Here is a 23,203-nt window from a genome sequence, read left to right as displayed (position 1 = left end):
ACCAGTTGAATCCCGGGCCACTTTGTAGAACGGAACCTCTGCAGCGCGTTACTGGAAACCGCGCAGTAATGTCAATGCAGTTCCTCCCACCTTGGAAGAATCAGAGGCCACACCGGAGACACTGGTGGAAGCGCTTTATTTGAAAAATCGGCAAGATGCATTTCAGCCAAGTGTGGCCTTCCTCAGTTGCCATTGAATGTTGAACTGGAGAACACAGTCACGCGTTAAAATCACCCTGCCACCTTCCCATTGGTGATGGGTCGCCACACCCCCTTGTAGAGTTACAACACAGCTTGTAGTTCATACATACTACAGACCCCAGGATGCATTTCCACGTAAGTGTTGAATGCGGTGTGTCACTGTGGATTTCGCAAAATTGTGGCAGGTTCACGACATGACAGACAGTCAATATCCAGTAATTGAAATCATTAAGTGCTTCCTCCGGTCTCCGAACGTTCCAGCCCCTCAAAGCACTTGTCAGACGGGCATGGGTAGAAATGACATGCAGATTTCCACCTTCGTGAAGTCACGATCCACATTTGCGGCAGCCCTGTAATCCAAATGTAAAGAGGCGAGCACCGGGCTGTTGCAATACCTTGCAGTAATGAGAAAACCGCCGAAGCAGGAACCAGTTGAATCCCGGGCCATCCGATGTCATCAGTGATGTCACTGACCATGTCATGAATGATGTAATATGTGACATCATCAGCAGTGGATTGCGGGTGCGCGAAATATATAGTTAGTACAACTAACTATATATGCGAATTTCAATGGTTTTGTGTGAGTAAAATAAGGTTTTAAAAATGCTAATTCCTAACTATATATGGTCTATAACCTATGGTTTTTTCAGTGAATTTTCAAGGTTTTGTAAATGCTAATTCCTAACTATATATGGTCTATAACCTATGGTTTTTTCAATGAATTTCAATGGTTTTTTAATAGCAAATATCAAAAGCTGTTAAATGTATTCTTCTTTTAAAGGAAAAATATATTTTATATGTATTTAATATATTTTTTTTATGTATATATATTTATTTATTTTTTTTAGTTTCGCTACCGGTCCGCGCACCGGGTAGCTTCCCGTTAGCTCATTTTTATGCCGCGACCCAGTCCGCGTACCGGGAAATGTACCGTTTGCACAACTGCCGCGTTCGAGAACAACATCGTGACGCGTCGCGTAAGCACGACGTATCGCGTTGCCGCGTAATGCGTCTTATGATGCGCCGCGTTCGCGCACTCGGAAGTGCTCTGGTGCGCGAACAAGGCGCGAAGCGCAGCTTACTGGAAGTGCTCCGGGCGCGGAGCGCGACGCGTAACGTAAGCGTAACAGGTCATGTGACCTGTAAATAACACTTTTCATTGGTTTAGAACTTTTTTTCTCCCAAATGATGAAAACCCCTCCTTCTTTCCTCACTCTGACTTTCATCTTTGTGAGAGGAAGACCTGTTTTTGCTTATTAAAATAATGGCATCTGTAGTAGCTGCAGCTGGTGGACCCCCACCACCACCACAACCACCTAGGAAGGAAGGACCACCTCCACAGTTCCTTCCCAACCCAGAGGAGGAAGAGGAAGAAGAAGAGGAAGAGGACGTAGAGCGGAGGCAGTTCTTATGTGAAGAGCCACGGAAATCCCACCACAAAGACAGTTTTATTTGGCAGTTTTATTCTTTTCCTCGAGGCCAAAAAAAAGTGAATGCCCGACATGTGTTATGCCTCATTTGTAAAGATGTTTTATCTAGAGGTACAGACAAAAAGTATAGTTATGGTAACTATACTATGCACCGTCATATGCAGAGGTGGCATCCACTGAATTACAGCGTTGCAGAGATGCGTCACCTCCAAGACAACCCAAAAAACTCCTGTGGCCAGTACATCGGCACAGGTAACTCTGTCGGGACCAGAGGCAAGGGAAACGGTCCCAAACATCCAACAGAATGTTGTGCACATGAAGATAGTGTGCCTTTATTGTGGTGACCTACTCTCATGTGCAAATATGAGTATCAATTTGATAAACAGAGCATTTGAAAACCACAAGTGCTCAAAACGCCCCAAAAAATAAATTTTGTTTTTGCTCCTGTTGAGCCCTTTCTAATGCCTGTTTTTCGTTGTTCCCCCCCAAAAAAAACAAAAAAAAACATAAAATTGTTCAAAAAATACAACAAAAAAAGTTCAGAAAAATAAAAAAAATATATAAAACAACAAAAACATTAAAAAAAAGTTCTTTTCAGAACTACCTCCCATTTTTAAAAAATTACTAACATTTTTAGCACTCTTCACTTCATTTTTCTCATGGGTGCGCTTCACGGTACGCGCACCGGTGAGCGCCCGTTAGCGCAACACAAAAAAAAAAAAAAAAACAAGAGAAGGAGAGCATAAGAGAAAGAGAAAGAGAGAGTAATGTTAAGAGACTTACAGCAAGAGAGAGCAACACAGATGTACTGTGTAATACATAGTAAAACAGTGTAAAAGATATAAGAAAGTGTAAGAGAGAAAATGAAAAAAATATAAGGCTGTGAAACAAAGAAAGAGAGAAGAAGAATACTAAAGCAGAGGCACATGAAGAATGTGAGTGTCTGTAAAGACTAAAAGGAAAGAGAAAAAATGATGTACAAATAAAAGGTAATAACGGAACCAGATTTAAATAACACTGGTAAAGGAGAGAGAGAAAAAAGTAGTGTGCATAAATAAAGAGGGATGAAATAAGATGGATAACATCGAATAAAGTTAAAACATGTGGATTGACAGAGAAAAAAACTAAAAGAAGAAAAGAAGAAGTAACAGAAAGGGAATAATTGAAGCAGCAAAGAAATGTAAATAACATAATGTGCTTGAACTTCAGGGAGAAAGCATAATGAACAAGTAGTGAAAGAGTGAAGAGACAGAGACAATTACAGTAAGATAGACGGACTGAGTAAACGGGAATGAAGAACTGTGAGAACAGAGGTACTGAGAAAAGGAGTGGAAAGAGTGCAGTAAGTAAATCACCCACACAACACAACAGCTACCCTACCTCAAAGCACTCTAAAATATTATTTTACTGTTTCTCTTTGTTTTCCCCTTGTTACGCTCCCCGGTGCGCTACCCATAGTAAAAGTAAAGAGGGGTGATAGAGGGAGAAATATTGAATTAGGATAACACATGGTGAATGACAAAGAGAGAGGACAAAGAGAGTAAAAGGAACAGTACCTGAATGGGCTTGAGCACAACAGCAAAAAAGATAAGTAATGCAGTGTGTGTGACTTACAGGGAGTTAGTGGGTGTAGGTCGGAGTGTGGGTGTGTAAGGTGTGTCTGTGGGTGTGGTTGTGTGGAGTGTTTTGGTGTGGGTAGAGATGAGGGTGTGTGAAATATGTGTGAGAAGTGTATGAGTGTGGGGTGTATATGTGTTCAATGTATGTGTGTGTATGGAATGTGTGTGTGTTTTTGAGGAGTGTGTGTGGGAGGTTTTTTTTGTGTATATGATGTGTAGGTGTGGTGTGTGTGTGGGGTGTATGTTACAGGTGTGTGTATGTGTTGGGAGGGGGATGCGGTATATATGTAGGAGTAAGGTAAATAATTAAGAAAAAGAGAAAAAAGCAAAGGAAGGGAACAGAGGGTAAGTGAAGTAAAGAATAGGGATCAAAAGAAGTTGAATATGAGAGGGTAAATAATGGAAGGGGAGTAAACATGGAAAATAAAAATAAGTGAGAGAAGCAGAGTAAAAACACAGGAGTGAGGTAGATTGAGAAAATGATAGTGACCTTAAAGCAAAGGGTGATAACAAACTACATTTTTTTAGTCATACTTACCATATAATAAATGTAACTTTAATTTTTTTTACTACAGTTGGTATCTGTGAAAGAGAAAAAAAATATATAAGTTATAATTAGTAAAATATGTATTTTAAATTAAAATATACCAATGAAGAGCTAAAAACATCATAACACTCTATTTAGAAATATAGTGAGTGAAGAACACAGAAAGGGAAATAAACTAAGTTAGAAGGACAAAAAAAGGGAAAAAGAAATAGAAGGAGAGCAAATTACAATGAGTAAGGCATATAGATTCACTAAGAAAAAGAGAGAGAAGTACAGAGAAATGAACTGAAAGTAAGAAAGATACTAAAACAATGTGAGTTAGCAAAACTAAATCAGGAAACACAAGTAAGTAAAAAGATAATGACTGAGACAGAAAACAGTCTAATTAATGATGCATTTAGAAGAATGAGGAATAGAAGATAACTGAGAGTAAGTGAAGAACAGTCATAGAGTGAAAGGATGAAGGGAGACAGAATAATATACAACAATTGAAGGAAATGGACTAAGGAAGTTATAAGGTAGACACACTAAGAGAAAAACAGAGTGAGGTGGAGTACAATGAGTGAGAAAAGAAAAAAAGTAAGTGAGCAAAAAAAAGGAAAGAGAGGAGAACACGACTAAAACAGTGCTACTGAGAAAAAATTATTTGGTGATGAAAGTAAAGAGAAGGAATATGAAAAAAAGGAAATGATGGATAGTAACGGAACCAGATTAAAAGAAATGGGATGAAGAACGACGAGAGAGGAGCAGTGAAGTTGTTGTAAAAGAAGTGATAGAAGGTAGATAAACACAAGTGAAAATAATACAAGTAGAGTGAGGCACTGAGTACAGAGAAGTAGTGAACGACAAATAGAGAGAAGAGGTCAAAAGTAAGAAGCAAACAAAGATAAGCGAGGGAGAGTGGATGTCAGAGAATGGGAATACAATTTAATTTACACAATCCAAACTATAGAATAATTTCTACAACATGTTACATAGTTTATTTTTGCTGTTCTCAGAATATATTGAATTTCACTTAAAGCAGTGAGTTCAAATTACTCATCATATGACAGCGGGAAAAAAAAACCACAATCTAAAAGATTGTGTTTTAAAAAAAACCTTACATACTGACAAACAACAAATGTACGCTAATCTTTGATTGACTTACTTTTCCTTGAGGCCAAATAGTATATCATGGAGGTCCTTTTCTCGTTACATAGTATTTTGCTGTTCACTTAGAAATCCATTTCATCGACTTTCTACAAGAAAAGCTCCAAGAACATCTGAAATATTTTCAAAAATTTAATATACTCCTTTTTTTCAGTCATGACTCTTTACTCATTCTTGCACCTTTCCATTTGGCCAAATAGTGTCAGATGTATGAGTATATATGAGTACTCCTCCCGTCTTCATAGGCCAATTACCTTTACCTAAATTTTGGCTGTAAAAACACTAGGTATGAATTTATAAAGCCAAAAGGCAAACGTTGTTTGAAAGTCAAATTATTGTCGTTACATTGGGTACAACCTTTAGAAGTTTTTAAATAGCATGTGTAATGCCCTGATGTTGTAGAAGGACCGTCATGAAAAATAATAGCTACAGTTGCAAAGGTTCTTCCTGATATCGATAACTGAGAAGCCACGAAATTTTTAATAGAAGTTGTCAATTTAGTTCCATCAGGTCTACATCGTTGGGACATTAAAATAACATAGTGACCATAATTTTGTAGAAATAATGTGGACAGCATTGCAGACTTGCATTGGGTACACACCATATTGTGATCCGCTGCTTTAACTAGATTATTGAAAGACACTGATTTGCAGTCTGGTAAAGTTAAATATATAAATCTTTCAGAGTCTATTCTAGTAGTACTTGATGAAGCACAGTTATCACAGTCATGTTGCCATTGATAAGAAAGGCCAAATAGATTTTTTATATCTACTCCTTCATCTTGTAATACATCAAACATATACATTAAAAATTCCTGACAATCCTGCTGAATATTCTGTGAAAATTGATTTTGACCTGAACATATATCTAGAAGATTTCTAATTTCTGAAACACTTTCTATTTTAGCTCTATCACTACTACATTTCTCTAACACAGAATTCAATAAACAGCACAATGTTTGTTCCCGATTTTCAACAATCTCTCTTTGTAAATTTTGAAGAAAAAAAACAACATTAACTACTACATTAGCATAGCAGTTGACACCAGAACTGTTTTCAAACTGAAATCCAACAACATCTTCAACAGAATCCTTTTTGTTTCTCTTTACAATTACACTTTTATCTACTTTATGCCTTTTTGCTGATACCTCACTGCAATTACACTCATTTCTTCTTTTTCGGCCTACCACACGTTTTTCAATCAGAGGATATTGAGGCAAATGTGGAGCATACTCTCTTCTTAACCTATTGTATTCTTTTACACAATCTAAATCTGCACAAATCTTTGTTTCATTACACTCAATCAAGTACAATCCTGCTAAAGTTCTGACTCGTGATAATGCCACATATGCCATACCCTCTTTAAACACAGAACTTCCAATGTTCACCAAAGCGCTATCTACACTTAAACCTTGAGACTTATGAATTGTCACCGCATATGCCAAACAAATAGGAAACTGTTTTCGGCGAACATATAAGTCTTTCACGAGCAAAAATCTAGCTGAACAATGACAAATTTGTTCTATTTCATCAATGTCATCAAATTTAATTTTTTAAATTTCAATTCCATCTCTATTTTTGTAATTCAGAAAACCAACAACATAACCCATTGCTCCATTTACTAGACCTCTTTCAACATTTAAATTCCTTCTTAAAATGACACGACAATTCAAACACACATTCAGAGTCTTTTCAAAACCAGCAGTTTTAGATATAGTCTTCTCTAATGAATCCAATTTTGATTTCAAATTTTCAGACAAAATAATTGTTGCTCCCATATGCTCTATTTTATCAATAGCTTCCAGTTTCACTATCTCTTCATTTTCTAACTGTAACATTTTGTTGTTGAACATGGAACATTCTTTCAGAGTTGGCAACAAACATATGCCAGATTTCTTCTCGTTAATTTTCTTAAATATGTTCTCTGGAAGAATGTTTTCATTTGGGTACAAATTTGAAATTAATCGTGCATGTAAAGCTTCTTTCCCTTGCTGACTTACTTTTCCGATCCTTACATCTTGTAGAATATTTTTATAATCTTCATCATTTGCCTGCCGCATATTTTGAAGCAGTTCTGCATATTTAAAGTTTAACTATATATTAACGTTTCCGATGCTCCCTAAGCACTTCCTGGTATCTTCATCTGTGAGCATTTTGAACACAGGTTGTCCTTTCACTGGAGTCAACTGCAGAAGATCTCCAAAAACAATAATATGTTTTCCACCAAATAAGACATCATAGTCTGTTCTAAGAATTTCTTGCATTCTCAAATGCACAAAAGCAAGCATGATATGTGACACCATGCTTACTTCATCAATGATAAGAAGTTTCATTTTCTTCAGGACACTCAAAACTTCGGAACACGCATCTCCTGATAGCTTGTGATACTCCAATTTGTTATCATGCTCCACTGGCAGCATCAGTAAACGATGTAAAGTAATCCCTTTAATGTTATGTGCTGCCAGCCCAGTTGGAGCAGTAACAACACAAGACAGCGGTGATTCAGTCCTTTTCTGCAGATAAGTTGCAATGGCTTTAATCAGAAAACTTTTTCCAGTTCCCGCTTCTCCACTCACGTACAGTAGGACAGGCTTAAATGATGTACATGAGCATTCTTTTTTCTCATGACTGAATCCATGTTCAATCTGTTCTGTGACTTCGTCATATATCTGTTTCTGCTCAAGGTTTAGTTGTTTCACCAAATCTTCTAAGTTAACTTCATCATCTCGACCTTGTTCCATAACTCTTTCCACCTCATCCATGGCAGTAGCAGCTTCATTTCGGATAATTGGTCCTCCTAGTGGATCCTGACTCAATGAAGCAGAACTCTGACTGCCTTGAGAACTGTCTCTCGCAATCTCTGCAGCAATTGTGGCTTCTTGCTCTATTTCTTCATTCAACATTTGCAGATAATTTGGAAAAACAGGACATTCTATGGTATCCTTCGTTGCATTAAAGGAGTCTTCATAACAGAGAAAATCTCCAAGAAGTTCCTCTTCTTCACGCCATGGTTTAAACAGTTGCAAAAGAGCCAAATATTTAAATTCTCTTTTATCTGGATTATCACAACTCAATTTGCGATGATTAATCAAATGACCTTTTTTCTGTTTCACTAGACATCCTTCACATCCAATGACTCCATATATTCCATTATTGATATCTTCTCTGATGTTCCTCTTATAAATATATCTCTGCAGAACTTCATAGAGACAAGCGTTCTCAAGGTGATGACTTCTATTTGGATAGTATGTATCCAACATGTTTGTCTTCAAAATATCTGTACTTTCTGGTTCTTTCTCCGCCAAATACTCTATCTCTTGTACAGATTTCAAAACTCGATTTTGTGTTGCAGCAAGACCTAGACTCACCCAAATATTGTTTCTCGATTTGGCATAGAGACTTGCTGACGACAATCGATCAGAACATTCATACGCTCCAATTTCTCGATGCGACAACATCTTCAGACTGTAACTGTATAATTTCTTGCTTAGACTCTTTTCATGTGAAATGTCCTCCCACATTTCCTTTAGTTCTGTCTTTTCTTTTTTTGTGATTTAAGACGTCACATATCGAGCCACAGCAATAGAGTTGTCAGCAACGAATTGAATATCCATGTTAGCATTCCACATGGACAAAATCACTGGGTTGTAGTCGTTGATGTACTTAGACTCTTCGTCTCTTTTTAAATTGTATGTATTTTTTGGTGATTTCCTCGTCACAGTATGTCGCAGAGAAGACATCAAATGATTTACTCTTCCTTTAGAAATCACTGGTCGTGGAAAGCTGAAACGACATTTTGTGTAGAACTTGTCCTTGTTTCTGAATTTTCGACGACAGTACTTTCCACAACGATGGGATTGAAAGCGTAAAACTTGTTGCCTTAAACTGTTTTCTTCTGTAGTTTTCGGAACAGCACATGTTGAATACTCTTCAATGAAACTCATCACTGTGTCATCCGAATCTGTTCCAAATTTGGGTGCATCTTTAATCCACAACAACATATGTATGTGAGGAGCACCTCTCGCTTGATACTCCTTTCTCCAAAAGAAATCCAAAACCTCTCCAAGGGGAGGATTTTTTTTGTTGGTAATAAAAGACATCATAGCTTCAAATCTATGATTAAAATAACTGCATACATTCACTGGATCCAAAGAGCACAGTTCTCCAGGTGTTTTGAATTCTATATTTTGTATATTAGCATTGGTCTCTCGTAGAAATTGAAGTAAGTCCTCCCATGCATACTCGGCACAGCTAAGAGTGAGGAACCATGTAGGAGTTCCTAAGTTTCTTAGCATACATTTCAATTCCCCATGGCGACGGTACCAATACTCATTTGTACCACGCTGACATGCCATGAGATTGATTAGATGAGATTCTAAAATATTATCTTGAAGATTCACTTTCTGCATAAAGTCTCTCGCCGAAACATTTTGTAGATGTGCTCCACTTTTCAGAATATGGTTTACTGCATAAGAAAGGCCAGACAAGTCACTTTCATACAGTAGATGAAACAAATAGGGAATGCATTGACGAAACCTTGCATCTTCAGCATATAATCTTACAGTTCGATATTCAGATGCAGGAATTTGAAGTGGTCGATCGTCATATCGTCCACCTCGACCTGTTGGAAATAGCTGTGGAAAACAACGAGCTTCCAAACTTTCTTCCCTTACACTAATGGGACTTCCTTTTGCTGTTTTCATTTGAAACAAGTCAATTGCATTCCCCATTACTTCTTTGGAATGTAAAGGATGAACAGTATAATGTTCATATATTTCTTCACTTTTAGACACATCAACGTTTTCAATTTGGCCAGCTGAACAATCACTCTCTTCATCTGCAGCTGTTTCCTCTGCTGCAACACATACATCTTTGTAGTACTCATTGTTTTTGACTAAATACAACGTTGCCTTTTTGACTTTCCTAACATCCACTAAATCTTGCCAGATTTTTTTACTCTTTGTTGGAACCCCATTAACTAGAATAACTAAAGGTTCCTCTTCTACTTTTTCTATACCAATTGTATCAATATTTTTTTTCAAATCTAGGGGCAAATAAACAACTCTTCCCTTTAATCCTCTCTGCAAATCTGTAGGAGGCAATTTCCCTATCTTAGGCTCCATGCGAACAATTGCCTGAAAAGGATGGACACATTGAATCAAAATAGACTCATATGTATTTAAATCTATCAATTCGCGGGGAATGTCTATCAACTCCAGATTATTATGAACAGCTCTAGCAGGCATTCTGTTTTGATTTAATTTGTCATAACAATATTTACAAATACGCTGATCAGAACTCAAATCAAAAGAATTCTCCACCCACAAATAAGTTGCTAAATCTTTCCACTCATAATTATCCATCTTTTCACTTTTTGCATATAAATCAAGTAACCTAGTCTGAATCCTATAATGAGTCCGTCGACAACACACACAAGTAAAATTCGGCCTTTCACTTGATTTCACCTTAAACCTGGTAATTTCCTTATCAAAATTTTCTGTATTTAAAATCTGTACATTGTCTTCCACATTAACTTGAATTGCTGTCTCAATTTCTACACTGTCCTCTTGCTCACGAAAATAACAAATCTCAATTTCTTCACAAATCTTCTTCACATCTAATTCTGTTCTATGCAAAAGAGCACTGTTTAATTGTTTAAGCTTAAGTGCTGCACTTTTTGCATAATACAACATTCTCACTAATTTCCTCATTTTGGTATGATGCACTGCTAACATCCTAAAATGATGAAAAACACTCTGACAGACTTTTCTAGAAAGACAAGCCAGTGAATGGCCTTGCAAACCTGTGATTCCTCTCACTCTGCAAGGATCTAAGTCTTGCAACAACTTCATTTTCTGCTTTAGACTTTTCTTACTATATGTACGTAAGAAATTACAAAACAAATCAATTGATTCCTGTCGCACACTACAAATACTACTACACTTCCAAGTGTACACTGGACCCTTAGTACGTCTCCCTAAAACTCCATCAGATAACACCTCTTCTGGTTCTCTAGGCACAAGTTTCTCTTTTTCAATCGGACAACCGTCTTTCACTTCATACGCTCGACCACTGGTGTCAACTGCATGCACTAAATCATTCTCCTGGAAGTAACTCTCCTCATTAAAAAATGGCTCACAACTTGAACTGTGCATCCATTCTCCCGAAAAAACTTTACAAAAATTAGTCCGATTAATTACTCTTTTCCATCTACTGTTTGATTTGAAAACATCAATTGTCTTGTTAAGTGTCCTAATTCTATTGATTATTAAAATAAATAATTTTTTCTTAACTTCAAAAGCCTGATCAACAATCTTCTCTACACTTTTCTTTTTCTTATAAAAAGCAGCTCTCTGTTTACCTTCCCTAATGTTTTTTAACAAATTTAAAACCACCCTATTGCGAAACATTCGTCTACGAATGTCTCTAAACTGATTCTGCCTTCTATTCCTATACATATTATTCTCTCCTGCTCCAGTTTTAGGATTCTTTGAATTTCTCTCCTTCCTTTTCAATTTTACTCTCTCATTTTCTTTTTGTACATGGTGTCCATTATTTTTTCTGGATGTACATATGTTGCTTAAAAAAGACTTAGTTGTCTTACGAGGAGCTTTGTTCCTGTTTTTTGAAGCATCTGTTGTGGAAGAATGCTGTAATTCCGTTGCTATTTTTGATTTTTCCCGGTTGCGTTCTTTCTTTGTCCTTTCCTTTGTGGGCATCTTTGCTTTTTCTTCAAATAACGATTTCAATCTGTGTTAAAGAAAAACAGTACCACATTATAAACCACTACTACCAAACAACAAAGCAATGACAAAAAGCAAACGATCAATACAGGGTTTCAGATCAGGTGAGGATTCTCCAGTGGTGCACAAAAGGTGAGGAGTGTATTGAAAAATATAGTGGAAGACAGCTCTGTCCACAACTAAAAAGAAGATCAGACCTATGTCTAACTCCACTGCACTCTTATACACAGGCTTCACCACCTATGCTTCCCAAGAAAATATTGAGTTATATAGTTATATAAAATTGTATTTTATTGAATTGTGAAGCTCCATGAGAAAGCGTTTGCCTTAGTCTTATTCCTGTTGTGAGGCAGGTGCAAGATTTTGCCTCAGTCTTATCCCTGCTGTGAGGCAGATGATTGTAAATAGGATCTGTGCTGTGTTTCCTAAATGTGATGTCAAAAACAATTTTGGAGAAAATGATTGGTTTTTACATTTTTTATTATAATGTGGCGCAGAGGTTTAAAAAGTGACGCATCTACCTACATGCATCAATTTTTAAATATGCAGCAAAAAGGTACTTGTTTGGGTTTTCCTGGGGAGCGTAGTTGGTGAAGCTTGTGTCTAAGAGTGCAGTGGACTAGGCTTCATGAAGCATATACCTGTCTGCATTCTTAGACGCAGGTGTCAATTTGACTCTTCACAGTGATGTTAGCTGTGTTTTAAATCAGTGTAGGAATCATATTGAGTTTGTTTGCATAGAGGAATTGTATTTTGTAAAATTGTGAAGCTCCATGTGAAAGCGTTTGCCTCAGTCTTATTCCTGTTGTGAGGCAGGTGCAAGATTTTGCCTCAGTCTTATCCCTGATGTGAGGCAGATGATTGTAATATGATCTGTGCTGTGTTTCCTGAATTTGATATCAAAAACGATTTTGGGGAAAATAAATGTATTTTTTTTATTTTTTGAACATTTTTTGTTTTTTTTGTATTTTTTGAACGATTTTATATTTTTTTGGGGTTTTTTTGGGGGGGGAAACAACAAAAAACAGGCATTGAAAAGGGCTCAACAGGAGCAAAAAAAAAATTACTGGGGGCGGTTAGGGCAATTATGGTGTTCATACGCCAGGTTGATAGCATTTATGCTCATATTGCCACATGCTAACAACGCACGACAGTGCATACAAGTGTGGATCATGTGGCCAAAATGTTCTTGTATGTTTGGCACAGTTTCCCGTGCCTCTGCTGGTGTCAATGAAATGGATATTCTTGATCTGGCCACAGGAGTTGATCTTGGATTTTCCTCCAAATCCCGTATTTCCGCCCGGCTATAATTCAGTGGATGCTTCCTTGTCATGTGCCTGTGCATAGTATGGTTGCCATAACTATATTTCTTATCCGTCCCTCTGGATAATTTTTCTTTACAGATGAGGCAGGTGACATACCTCGCATTCACTTTTTTTTGGCCAGGAGGGATCGAATAAAACTGCCAGATGAAACTGGCTTTCTTATGGGAAACCCGGGGCACTTCTTCTAAGAACTGTGGTTCTTCTCCCTCCTCTTCATCCATTTCTTCCTCTTCCTCCTCAGTGTTGGTCATCACCTGGGGAGGTGGTCCTCTCTTCCCATGAGGAGGTGGAGGTGGTGGTGGGGGTCCACCAGCTGAAGCAACTACTGAAGCCATTTCTGATATAGTAATAAAGGTCTTCCTCTCACAATGATGAAAGTCAGAGTGAGGAAAGAAGGAGGGGTTTTCATCATTTGGGAAAAACAATACTTCTCAACCAATGAAAAGTGTTATTTTTAGGTCACCTGACCTAGCCTTACATCATTATGAAACCAAAAGTGAAATGAACCAATGAAAAGTTTTATTAACAAGTCACATGACCTCTCACGCTCATGTTACGCGCTGCGGAACGCGCCCCGGTTAGCTTCCGGGTCGCTGAGCTTCGCGCCTCGGTCCGCGCCCCGGGACACTTCCGGGTGCGCTAACGCGGTACGTCACAAGACGCATTACGCGGCAACGCGATACATCGCGCTTTCGCGACGCGCCGCGGATCGCTTCCGGAGAGCTGCGTTTCGCGCCTCGGTCCGCGCCCCGGGGCACTTCCGGGTGCGCTAATGCAGTACGTCATAAGACGCATTACGCGGCAACGCGATACCGTCACTATGTTGATTTCTTACCGGTTCGCGGACCGGGTCGCGGCATCAATTTGAGCTAACGGAAAGCTTCCCGGTTCGCGGACCGGGAGCGAAACAAAAAAAATATTTAAAAAAAATTATTAATAAACATATAAAATATATTTTTGGATTTAAAGAAGAATACATTTTACAGCTATAGATATTAGCTTTTAAAAAACCAATGAAATTCACTGAAAAAACCATAGGTTATAGACCATATATAGTTAGGAATTAGCATTTACAAAACCTTGAAAATTCACTGAAAAAACCATAGGTTATACACCATATATAGTTAGGAATTAGCATTTAAAAAACCTTATTTTACTCACACAAAACCAATGAAATTCCATATATAGTTAGTTGTACTAACTATATATCGCGCACCCGCAATCCACTGCTGATCATGTCACATATTACATCATTCATGACATGGTCAGTGACATCACTGATGACATCACTGATGACATCTCAAATGACATCACTGATGACATCACTGATGACATCTCAAATGACATCACTGATGACATCACTGATGACAACATCCAGTGACTGTATTTTTCTGTAAAGTTAAAATATGTCTTACATATTTAAGAATGAGTGGATGTATAAGTGTCTGGATGAAGGATTTAGTAGGTGCATGACTGACTGTATGAGTGAGTGGTTAAATGTGTCTCACTGAGTGCATGGGTTAGTGACTAAACTGTCTTAATTTGTGCATCATTATGTCTGTTGTTCTGTAAACTGCTGCATGTGTTGATCAGTAGCTATATGAGTAACTATATGGGTTATTGATTGGTTGCCCAAGCATTTGTATGGGAGACTGAGTGTGTGTGTGGGTGGCTGGGAGGTGTATGACTCTGTGCATAGATGTATGGGTTCAAAAGTGCATGTGGAAACAGCTGTATGGGCGGTTGACTGTGTGCATGACTGTATTGGTGAGTGAATAGATATCTCAGTGCTACATGTCAAAGTAAGTACATATGTAAAATACAGTACATGTGAGAGTTGACATATATAAATAACTGTGCATAAGAGCCAGTGAATGTGTGAGTGGCTGTATGGATCATTGTGCACTTGTATCCAGGATTGTATAAGTGAGTAAATATGTTTTAGTATATGTTTGAATAAGTAAGGTGTGTATAACTGTATAGTTGTGAAAATGGAGGTGTGATTGATTCTTTGCATGACTGACTAGGTGTGTAAGTAACTCCATGGATGAGTGACAGTCTGTGAGTGTCTGTTTACACTGAGTGTATCTAAGGTTATATTAGAGTCTGAAGAGGTTCATCGTATTATCACATGAATGATGTCATCAGTGATGTGATCAGTAATGTCAAATGAGATGTCATCAGTGATGTCATCAGTGATGGCATTTGAGATGTCATCAGTGATGTCATCAGTGATGTCATTTGAGATGTCATCAGTGATGTCATCAGTGATGTCACTGACCATGTCATGAATGATGTAATATGTGACATGATCAGCAGTGGATTGCGGGTGCGCGATATATAGTTAGTACAACTAACTATATATGGAATTTCATTGGTTTTGTGTGAGTAAAATAAGGTTTTTTAAATGCTAATTCCTAACTATATATGGTGTATAACCTATGGTTTTTTCAGTGAATATATATATATATATATATTACCTACTGGCGATAGCCAGTAGGTATATATAGTTAGGATTGTTTTCCATAGGGAAATCGCAACATTCTATTGGGAATAACTTTGGCGCCGGTTGAGGAATCTTCCTGAAATTTCCCTTCACTTTGCCTCGCGGCGCTCCGCTCCTTCCCTGAAAGTTTGGGGGGGATTCGTCAAGCGGAGGCCGAGATAAAAGGGGGGTCCCAAAACGTGTTTTCCCCATGTTAATTTCCATTGGGCGGTTGGACTCACTTTTAGCCCGAATGGCTGAATGGTTTTCCACCAAACTTGGCAAAATTGTAGGGACTGGTAGCCCGATGTGCCTTTGCTATATCTCAAGATATGTGCTCCAGTGGTTTTTACGAAAATTAACTTTGAAAAAATATATATTGGGCTACATTGGGCTATATATATGTTAGAGCCCAAATGTAGCCCAATGTAGCCCAATGTAGCCCAAAGATGGCCACCAGAGACAAAAAAAAACAAATGTAGCCCAAATATCAGCCAGATGTAGCCCAACTATAGCCCAATGACAGAATGTCCCAGCGTGTTCTAAAGAACAACTAGAGCGCTAACAGTCTTAGTTATGACAAAAGAATGGCACACCTGAAGTCATCTTGATTGGAATAAAGTGTTAACACTTAAAACATTTAATTTGCAAAGGAACAAAATGAGGGGGTTCATTTTGCCATAGAAATTATGATTAGTGCTGAAAAAAGACAAATTAGGGCACATTTTGAGTGACTTCTCAAATCCTCTTATATTTCATTAAAAAAATTCTGATATGCAGTCTCCCAAGATGGCCACCAGAGACAAAAGAGCCCAAATGTAGCCCAAAAATCAGCCAGATGTAGCCCAAATATAGCCCAATGACAGAATGTCCCAGAGTGTTTTAAAGAACAACTAGAACGCTAACAGTCTTACTTATGACAAAAGTATGGCACACCTGAAGTCATCTTGATTGGAATAAAGTGGTAACACCTAATACATTTAATTTGAAAAAGAACAAAATGAGGGGTTTCATTTTGCCATAGAAATTTTATATATATATATATATATTCACTGAAAAAAACATAGGTTACACACACCTGTTATAGTTAGGAATTAGCATTTAAAAAACCTTTGAAATTCACTGAAAAAGCCATAGGTTTCACACCAGTTATAGTTAGCTGGAAATTTTACTCGCATAAAACCATTGAAATTCCCATGTTTTAGTTAGTTGGACTCACTATAACTTGCACGTCTGCAATGCACTGCTGATGACGTCACATATTACATCACTCATGCATATATTTAAATATTTAAACATTACTCGCTAATATATGTATTCACTAAGATACACTTAATAAGCCAGTTAACCAATCCATTTTTTTTTTTTAAAACACTGAAAAACCATAGGTTTCAGGCCTTATATAGTTAGGAATTAGCATTTAAAAAACCTTTGAAATTCACTGAAAAAACCATAGGTTTCAGGCCTTATATAGTTAGGAATCAGAATTTAAAAAACCTTTGAAATTCACTGAAAAAACAATAGGTTTCAGGAGTTATATAGTTAGGAATTATTTTTTAAAAAACCTTTGAAATTCACTCAAAAAACTATAAGTTTTAGTGGTGTTATAGTTAGCTGGACATTTTACTCATACAAAACCAATGAAATTGCTCCTATATAGTTAGTTGTACTAACTATATTTCGCACACCCGCAATCCACTGCTGATGATGTCACATATTAGATCATTCATGACATGGTCAGTGACATCACTGATGACATCTCAAATGACATCACTGATGACATTACTGATGACATCATCCACGTGACAATCACATACACCTTTTCATACACTATTACAATTTTTCATCACTGTTTGTAAAATACAGAGTATCATATTTAAATCCATTGTCACAGCAATACAAGTATCTAAAAATCCACTCAGTGATTCATAGATGTATACACACATCTAATCACTTACCTATGGATTCACTCATACATGCTGTCAATGAACAATAGAACACTATCAAAAATACTTATACATCTATATCGACATTAAACAACAGCACGCATCCTATTCACATATGAAGTCATCCTACTCACTTATGCAAACAATGGATCATACTTACATATTTACTTAGCAAAACACTTATACAAACACCACTTCTTCTATTCATTTAGATAGTAAGTCATACTTAGTGAATTATAAAATCATTATTACAAGTATACAGTTATCCATACAGTCACTCACACAATCATTGTGTCTTATGTATACTTATTTATATACAACTGACACATACACTGCCTTTTATTTTTCTAGTTTGTTGGACCTGTACCTTTGAGAAATATATTTGCTCATCACCACACCCATAAAGAGATTCCCTCACCCAAACTGTTAGAACATGTAGTTTTAACTTCATATATCTACTGAATCAACTATTCACACATCTTTGGACAGTCACACACCCCCCACTGAATCACACACACTTTCACACTCCCATACAAATACTCAGTTAACTAATCAATAACTAATATAGACTTTCACATAGCTAGTAACCAACTGTAGAATCAGTTTACACAACAACTGACAAAGTTATACAGATATTCACACAGTTTAGTCACTATACACTATATTTAGTGAGACATTATAAATTGGTCAAGTAAACAGTCAATTTGACTGCTACTAAATCCTCCATCCAAATATTTATTTATATATATCCACTCATTCTTCAATGTAAATTGCTATATATATAATGCATATTTAAATAACGAAGCAAACCACATTCACTGGATGATGTCATCAGTGATGTCATCAGTGATGTCATTTGAGATGTCATCAGTGATGTCACTGACCATGTCATGAATGATCTAATATGTGACATCATCAGCAGTGGATTGCGGGTGCGCGAAATATAGTTAGTACAATATTTGTGCATTTGCTCACACAATTAATACACGGCTTGCTCTGCCCGTGGGAGGGAGCTCCACTTCTACACGCAGTAACCTGGCTGTACAGCATGCACTGCGTGGGAGAGGACTGAGGCAAGACTACCCTTTCTTGCCTGACAGCGCGACCCTCCGTGTGAAACAGCGGCTTCTACATCGTCTCGTCGCCTACTAAAGGTGTTTAATGTACAAGCGACTAATCGGACAAGAGGCGAGTTACCTACTCAAGGATATACTTTTACTCGCTGTTATGGACTACGTCTACCAGCAATCCTGGCAGACATCACGTAACCAAGCCACACCCACTTAGGGCGGAACAATTCAAAAATGAAATAAAATGCTTTTGAATTATAACAGCGAGTCTTACCTGCCTCTGTGTCAGTCCATGAAGAGGGGGCGTTGGCCCAGAAACGCGTCGGACTCAAGGTGAAAGAATTCAGATGAGAGGCTGTGAAGCCGCACGGGGGCCAAGGCAAACCGGATGGTTGGAGTGCCTGTGGTGAGCCCCTTCGAAAGCACAAGTGCGTTTGCTCACACAATTACCAGTAGGTAGTTATAGTTAGGACCTATTTTCCATAGGAAATCCGCAACATTCTTTTTGGAATAACTTTAGCACCGGTTGACGAATCTTCGTGAAATTGTCAAAACTGGTGGGGCGCTCCGGCCCGCTCCTATCTTGAAAGTCTTGGGGTGATTCATGAAGCGGGGGCTGAGAAAAAAGGGGATCCCAAAACACGTTTTCCCCATGCGATTTTCCATAGGTACAGTTCATCGCGGCTACAGCCCGAACGGCTGAACGGAATTACACCAAATTTGGCAAAGTTGTAGTCCTTGGTTCAGACTCGTGCCTTTTGCTTATAGGGTGTAAATTTGTTCAGTAGTTCCTGAGAAAATTTCAATTAAAAGTACATATATATCTATGGCCTTGGTGGATGCGCGTATCTTGAGTGCACACTAAGCGCACCGACCCGATCATGTGCTGAATGCTAATTGGCTGTCAAGTGGTTGTCAACATTCGAAACCAGGAAGTATTGGCAGCAATTTTGTGCCTCGGTAGAAGCGAGAGTCTAGAAATTAGTGGAACAAGTGTTCAACATTTATAAAGGGGGCAGGCAAGAAATATTTTGACCCTCTGGACCTGCTCAGGGGGTCCCACAGGGATCCCTACGGACCCCCAATTATTATTTTTTTTTAAAACAGAGAAATGTGCGTTGGGTGCTTGGATCCATCGTAAAATGTGCTTGTTTAAAAATTAGCTACCAGGGAGGGCCAAATCCCGGGGTCTAAAATATTACATTTGATGGGGGTCCAGAGGGGCCCTGTAGCCCGGGGACCGCCATTCCTCTGTGCTACAAAATAAATGGGTGAGGGAGCTCAAAGGTCCGTCTAAGCCCCGGGGATTACCACCCTCTGGGGCTTTTTATATTTTGAGAGGGGGGCCCGTGAAAGCCTTGGGGAACACCACCTCCCAGGAGCAGCTCCTGCTGTGTCTCGAGGTGTCTACCCCCGGGACACTGCTGTTTGCTATGGCAGGGCGGGAGTCGAGGTTCTCGCTGTGTCATAGCAAACTTGAGGGCATATTAACAAGTGCCATTTCGCCGCAATAAAAAAAAAAATGCGGTGAAAATTATTTTGTCCTAGGTGACGCTAAGATGCATTAATGCATGTTAGCAGACGGTTTACTAAGGGGTCGACGCGTATCTCCAATGAGTTGCAATGTAGGTGTTCTCAGTGCGAAGGTAAAAAGGAAGAGAGAGGTATGACAACAGCATTGTACTTACAAGGCGGCCCTGGATTTAAGGACCGATAGCAAAACTCTCGCTAATTGCGGTTTATGTCGGATCCTAACATGTGTTCTAAAGTAGACTTAAACATGTTTAATATGCGAGGTGGATTGCTATGTTAGGAGCACTGTCTTATATTAACAAGGTTTTCACTTGCGAACATGAATTTCTGCTGTATTTCCTGCGATATTAGGGGCATATTTACAAGGACAACGTTAAAATTATCGTCGCTTTAGCGTTAGGAAAGTGTTGTTAGATTTGTTGTGGTTTCCTAGAAGCGTAAGCAAAGTGGGCAGGACTGACTTATGCCAGTGCTGCACGAGGCTGTGAACCATGATTCCGGAGCTATGGGCGTGGTTCCGTCGTGAGCTATATGAGAAATCAACAGATTCGGGTGTCCGTGTTGTAGTGCTGACGTCACCCTGGTCTTAAACGCAAATGTGTCATTATATCTGTAAAGTACTACAGCATGGCCAACATGGAAGGTACGGGGTATCACCGACCCTATATTCATCCATAGTTGCACACATAAGAGATGGTGGACATGACATATTTCTGCGAATATGAATGTTTGTTGTACATTCAGTGGGGTATTGTAGCTGTAGTAATGATGGAGCAAGAATTCGCACGTTACGCGGCTTGCTTGTATCAAGAACCTCGAATAACAATAATGAGATATAACCAACATGTTCATCTTACTAATTTCCCTTTTATTCTGACATTTGGGGTATCCGAGAGATGCTTGCTTATGTAAGTATTAACCTTAGCAACGCTTGTCATTAAAAATGGCCGCTGCCTGGCGGGGTTTCGTCTGCGCATGCGTCGGTCACAATCACGTGATGTGACGTACTCGCAGTTCTGGTGGGAATCTTTTGCACTTGCGCACTAGCATTAAGATGGCTGCTTTGTGTTCTCACATGCCGAAGCTTGCGCTGCTGCTTTTGCGCTACTGTTTGTATGCATCTAATACTAATGCTATAGTTATTATAAAGTAAGGGGTATAGAGTAGCAATTCATGGTATACAGTGTAATCATTAATTTCTGTGTTTTAATTTGTTTCCGCTTACTTTTCATGTACCGCGTTCTTGAGGGTCTGAGAGACACTCATGAATCCATCTTGAACAACCTTTCTGCGCATGACAGTCTTCTGTCCGTGGCATTGAATCCCTGCCAACCAGAGGTCTCAGCCAAGATGTGCCTGGGAAGATGCACCCTCACCTAGCAGAAGAAGCTAAACTGTCCTACAAATGCAACAAATGTATTTTATTCATTGTATTCCGCAGAGTATGTCATGGAAACCCCAAAATCAATAGGCGGTCCCAGAATATGTTAATATAGGCTTGTAGAAGTGAAATGTGATTGGTGTGTTGACCTATCCTACTTATGGACCAATCGGAATTGGGGATTCTGACGCTTGCAACATTTGGGGGGTGGTACACTGACCCGAAAACAGTATAACTAGCCTAGGTTTAGCTAGAGAATTTGTCCAACTTGTCCGAATAGCTGACCTATCACTGACCCAACGCACTCAATAGGTGACTTGATACAGAGGACTGCGGAGCACTCTGTCCAAAATTTCCATAGACTCAAGGGTTTTGTTAAAGAAACCTTAAGTGCTGGCGGAGCACTTTGCTGGGGGGATCGATAACCCAATCGGGGTTCTGACTGATAGCTGCAGAGAGGGTGGAGCGCAGGCGTTGCTTCCGAACTGCGGGTGCTGGTCGTGCCTTGGTGGTCCTGTCCTGATCCTAATTTGGGTTTCCTGTCCTGTCCTGGGGTTTCCATTCTGCACCTGCTGGTCTATTGGCGACTGTCCTTCCTTGGGGTTCTTCCCGTCCTTAACTGACCCGTGGCCAGGGTTGGTCTTCACACCACTTTAGGTAAATATAGTGCTGAAAAGTCTACTCTGCACCTCCTATATTTTCCTTTCTTTGCTTTAATAAAGTCATACTCGGGAGGAGCCTAGCTCGAGAGCGTAATGGCCGCCTTTTAGCTCGGCTCCGTCGGCCCTCCGGCCAACCTCGAATATCCTGCAATATATCCTGTACTGCGACGATACTTCACTACAGATTTTGGAATTTAACGACCCACTCTTACTCACCGTCTGGTCCGGAGGCTCCTGCGTGCTGTGGGTCCGCAGTTGTGCCCTCGGTGGGATTGGGGCCTCCGGGCGCTCGAGACCGGGACCTCGCCTGTGGGACCCGACCGGCGGTGCTGAGATTGCCGGCCCCGGCCGCGAGAGTGAGCCACTGGTGGGAGCCGTTGTGTGTATGCCCCGGCGATCCTGAACTGGCCCCGATTAGTGGACCGTGCGGCTGGAGGGGGACGAGATGTGTCGGGGGCTGACTGTGTGAAGGGGTCCCTTCGCCTTTGTTCTGTCCGGCAGCCCTGACCCCGCGCCTGGCTCTCGCTTGTGGGGCCCGCCACTGTTCGGAGGGGGCCCCCCCCATTGAGCGCCTGCCCGTTCTGTGCTGGTGAGGCCGTTGTTGGGAACCTCCGGAGGTCTGTAAAGTCCTACATTTGGGAACTGTTTGGGGGCCCGCGGTGGAGTGCGGGGCGGCGAAACTCACAAAATGGCTACCAACAATGTGGGGGGTGATCCGCTCTGCACCGACGGACCTTGCTGGCCGGATCGCGCGGAGGCCTGGGCGTGTGCTCGAGCGCCCACGCTCGGAGATGTCCTGGACGCCTTGATGTCCTTGTACGCTGTCTTGGCCCCCGGTGCTTCTACCGACCCCATGCGGCCCGCCGCCATTTTGGGTCGTCGCTCTTTCATGCACCCCTATCGTCCTGATGCCTCCATTGCTTTGCCCCCTTCGGCTGCGCCAGGAGTTGCTGCCGCTGTTCTTCGGCCGCTTGATGGGCCGGTGGCTTTTGAACCTCCGCTTTCTCACGGCCCGGACTTCGAGGACTTGCACACGACGCGGAGATCTGCTCCTTCCCGGACAATTGGGAACTACGGTGGACCGCTGTTTGCTCCCGCTTCGATGGATTCGAGC

This window comes from Lissotriton helveticus, chromosome 6 (assembly GCF_964261635.1).
Source record: "Lissotriton helveticus chromosome 6, aLisHel1.1, whole genome shotgun sequence".
Taxonomy (NCBI): Eukaryota; Metazoa; Chordata; class Amphibia; order Caudata; family Salamandridae; genus Lissotriton; species Lissotriton helveticus.
Note: the sequence above shows the minus strand (reverse complement) of the source record.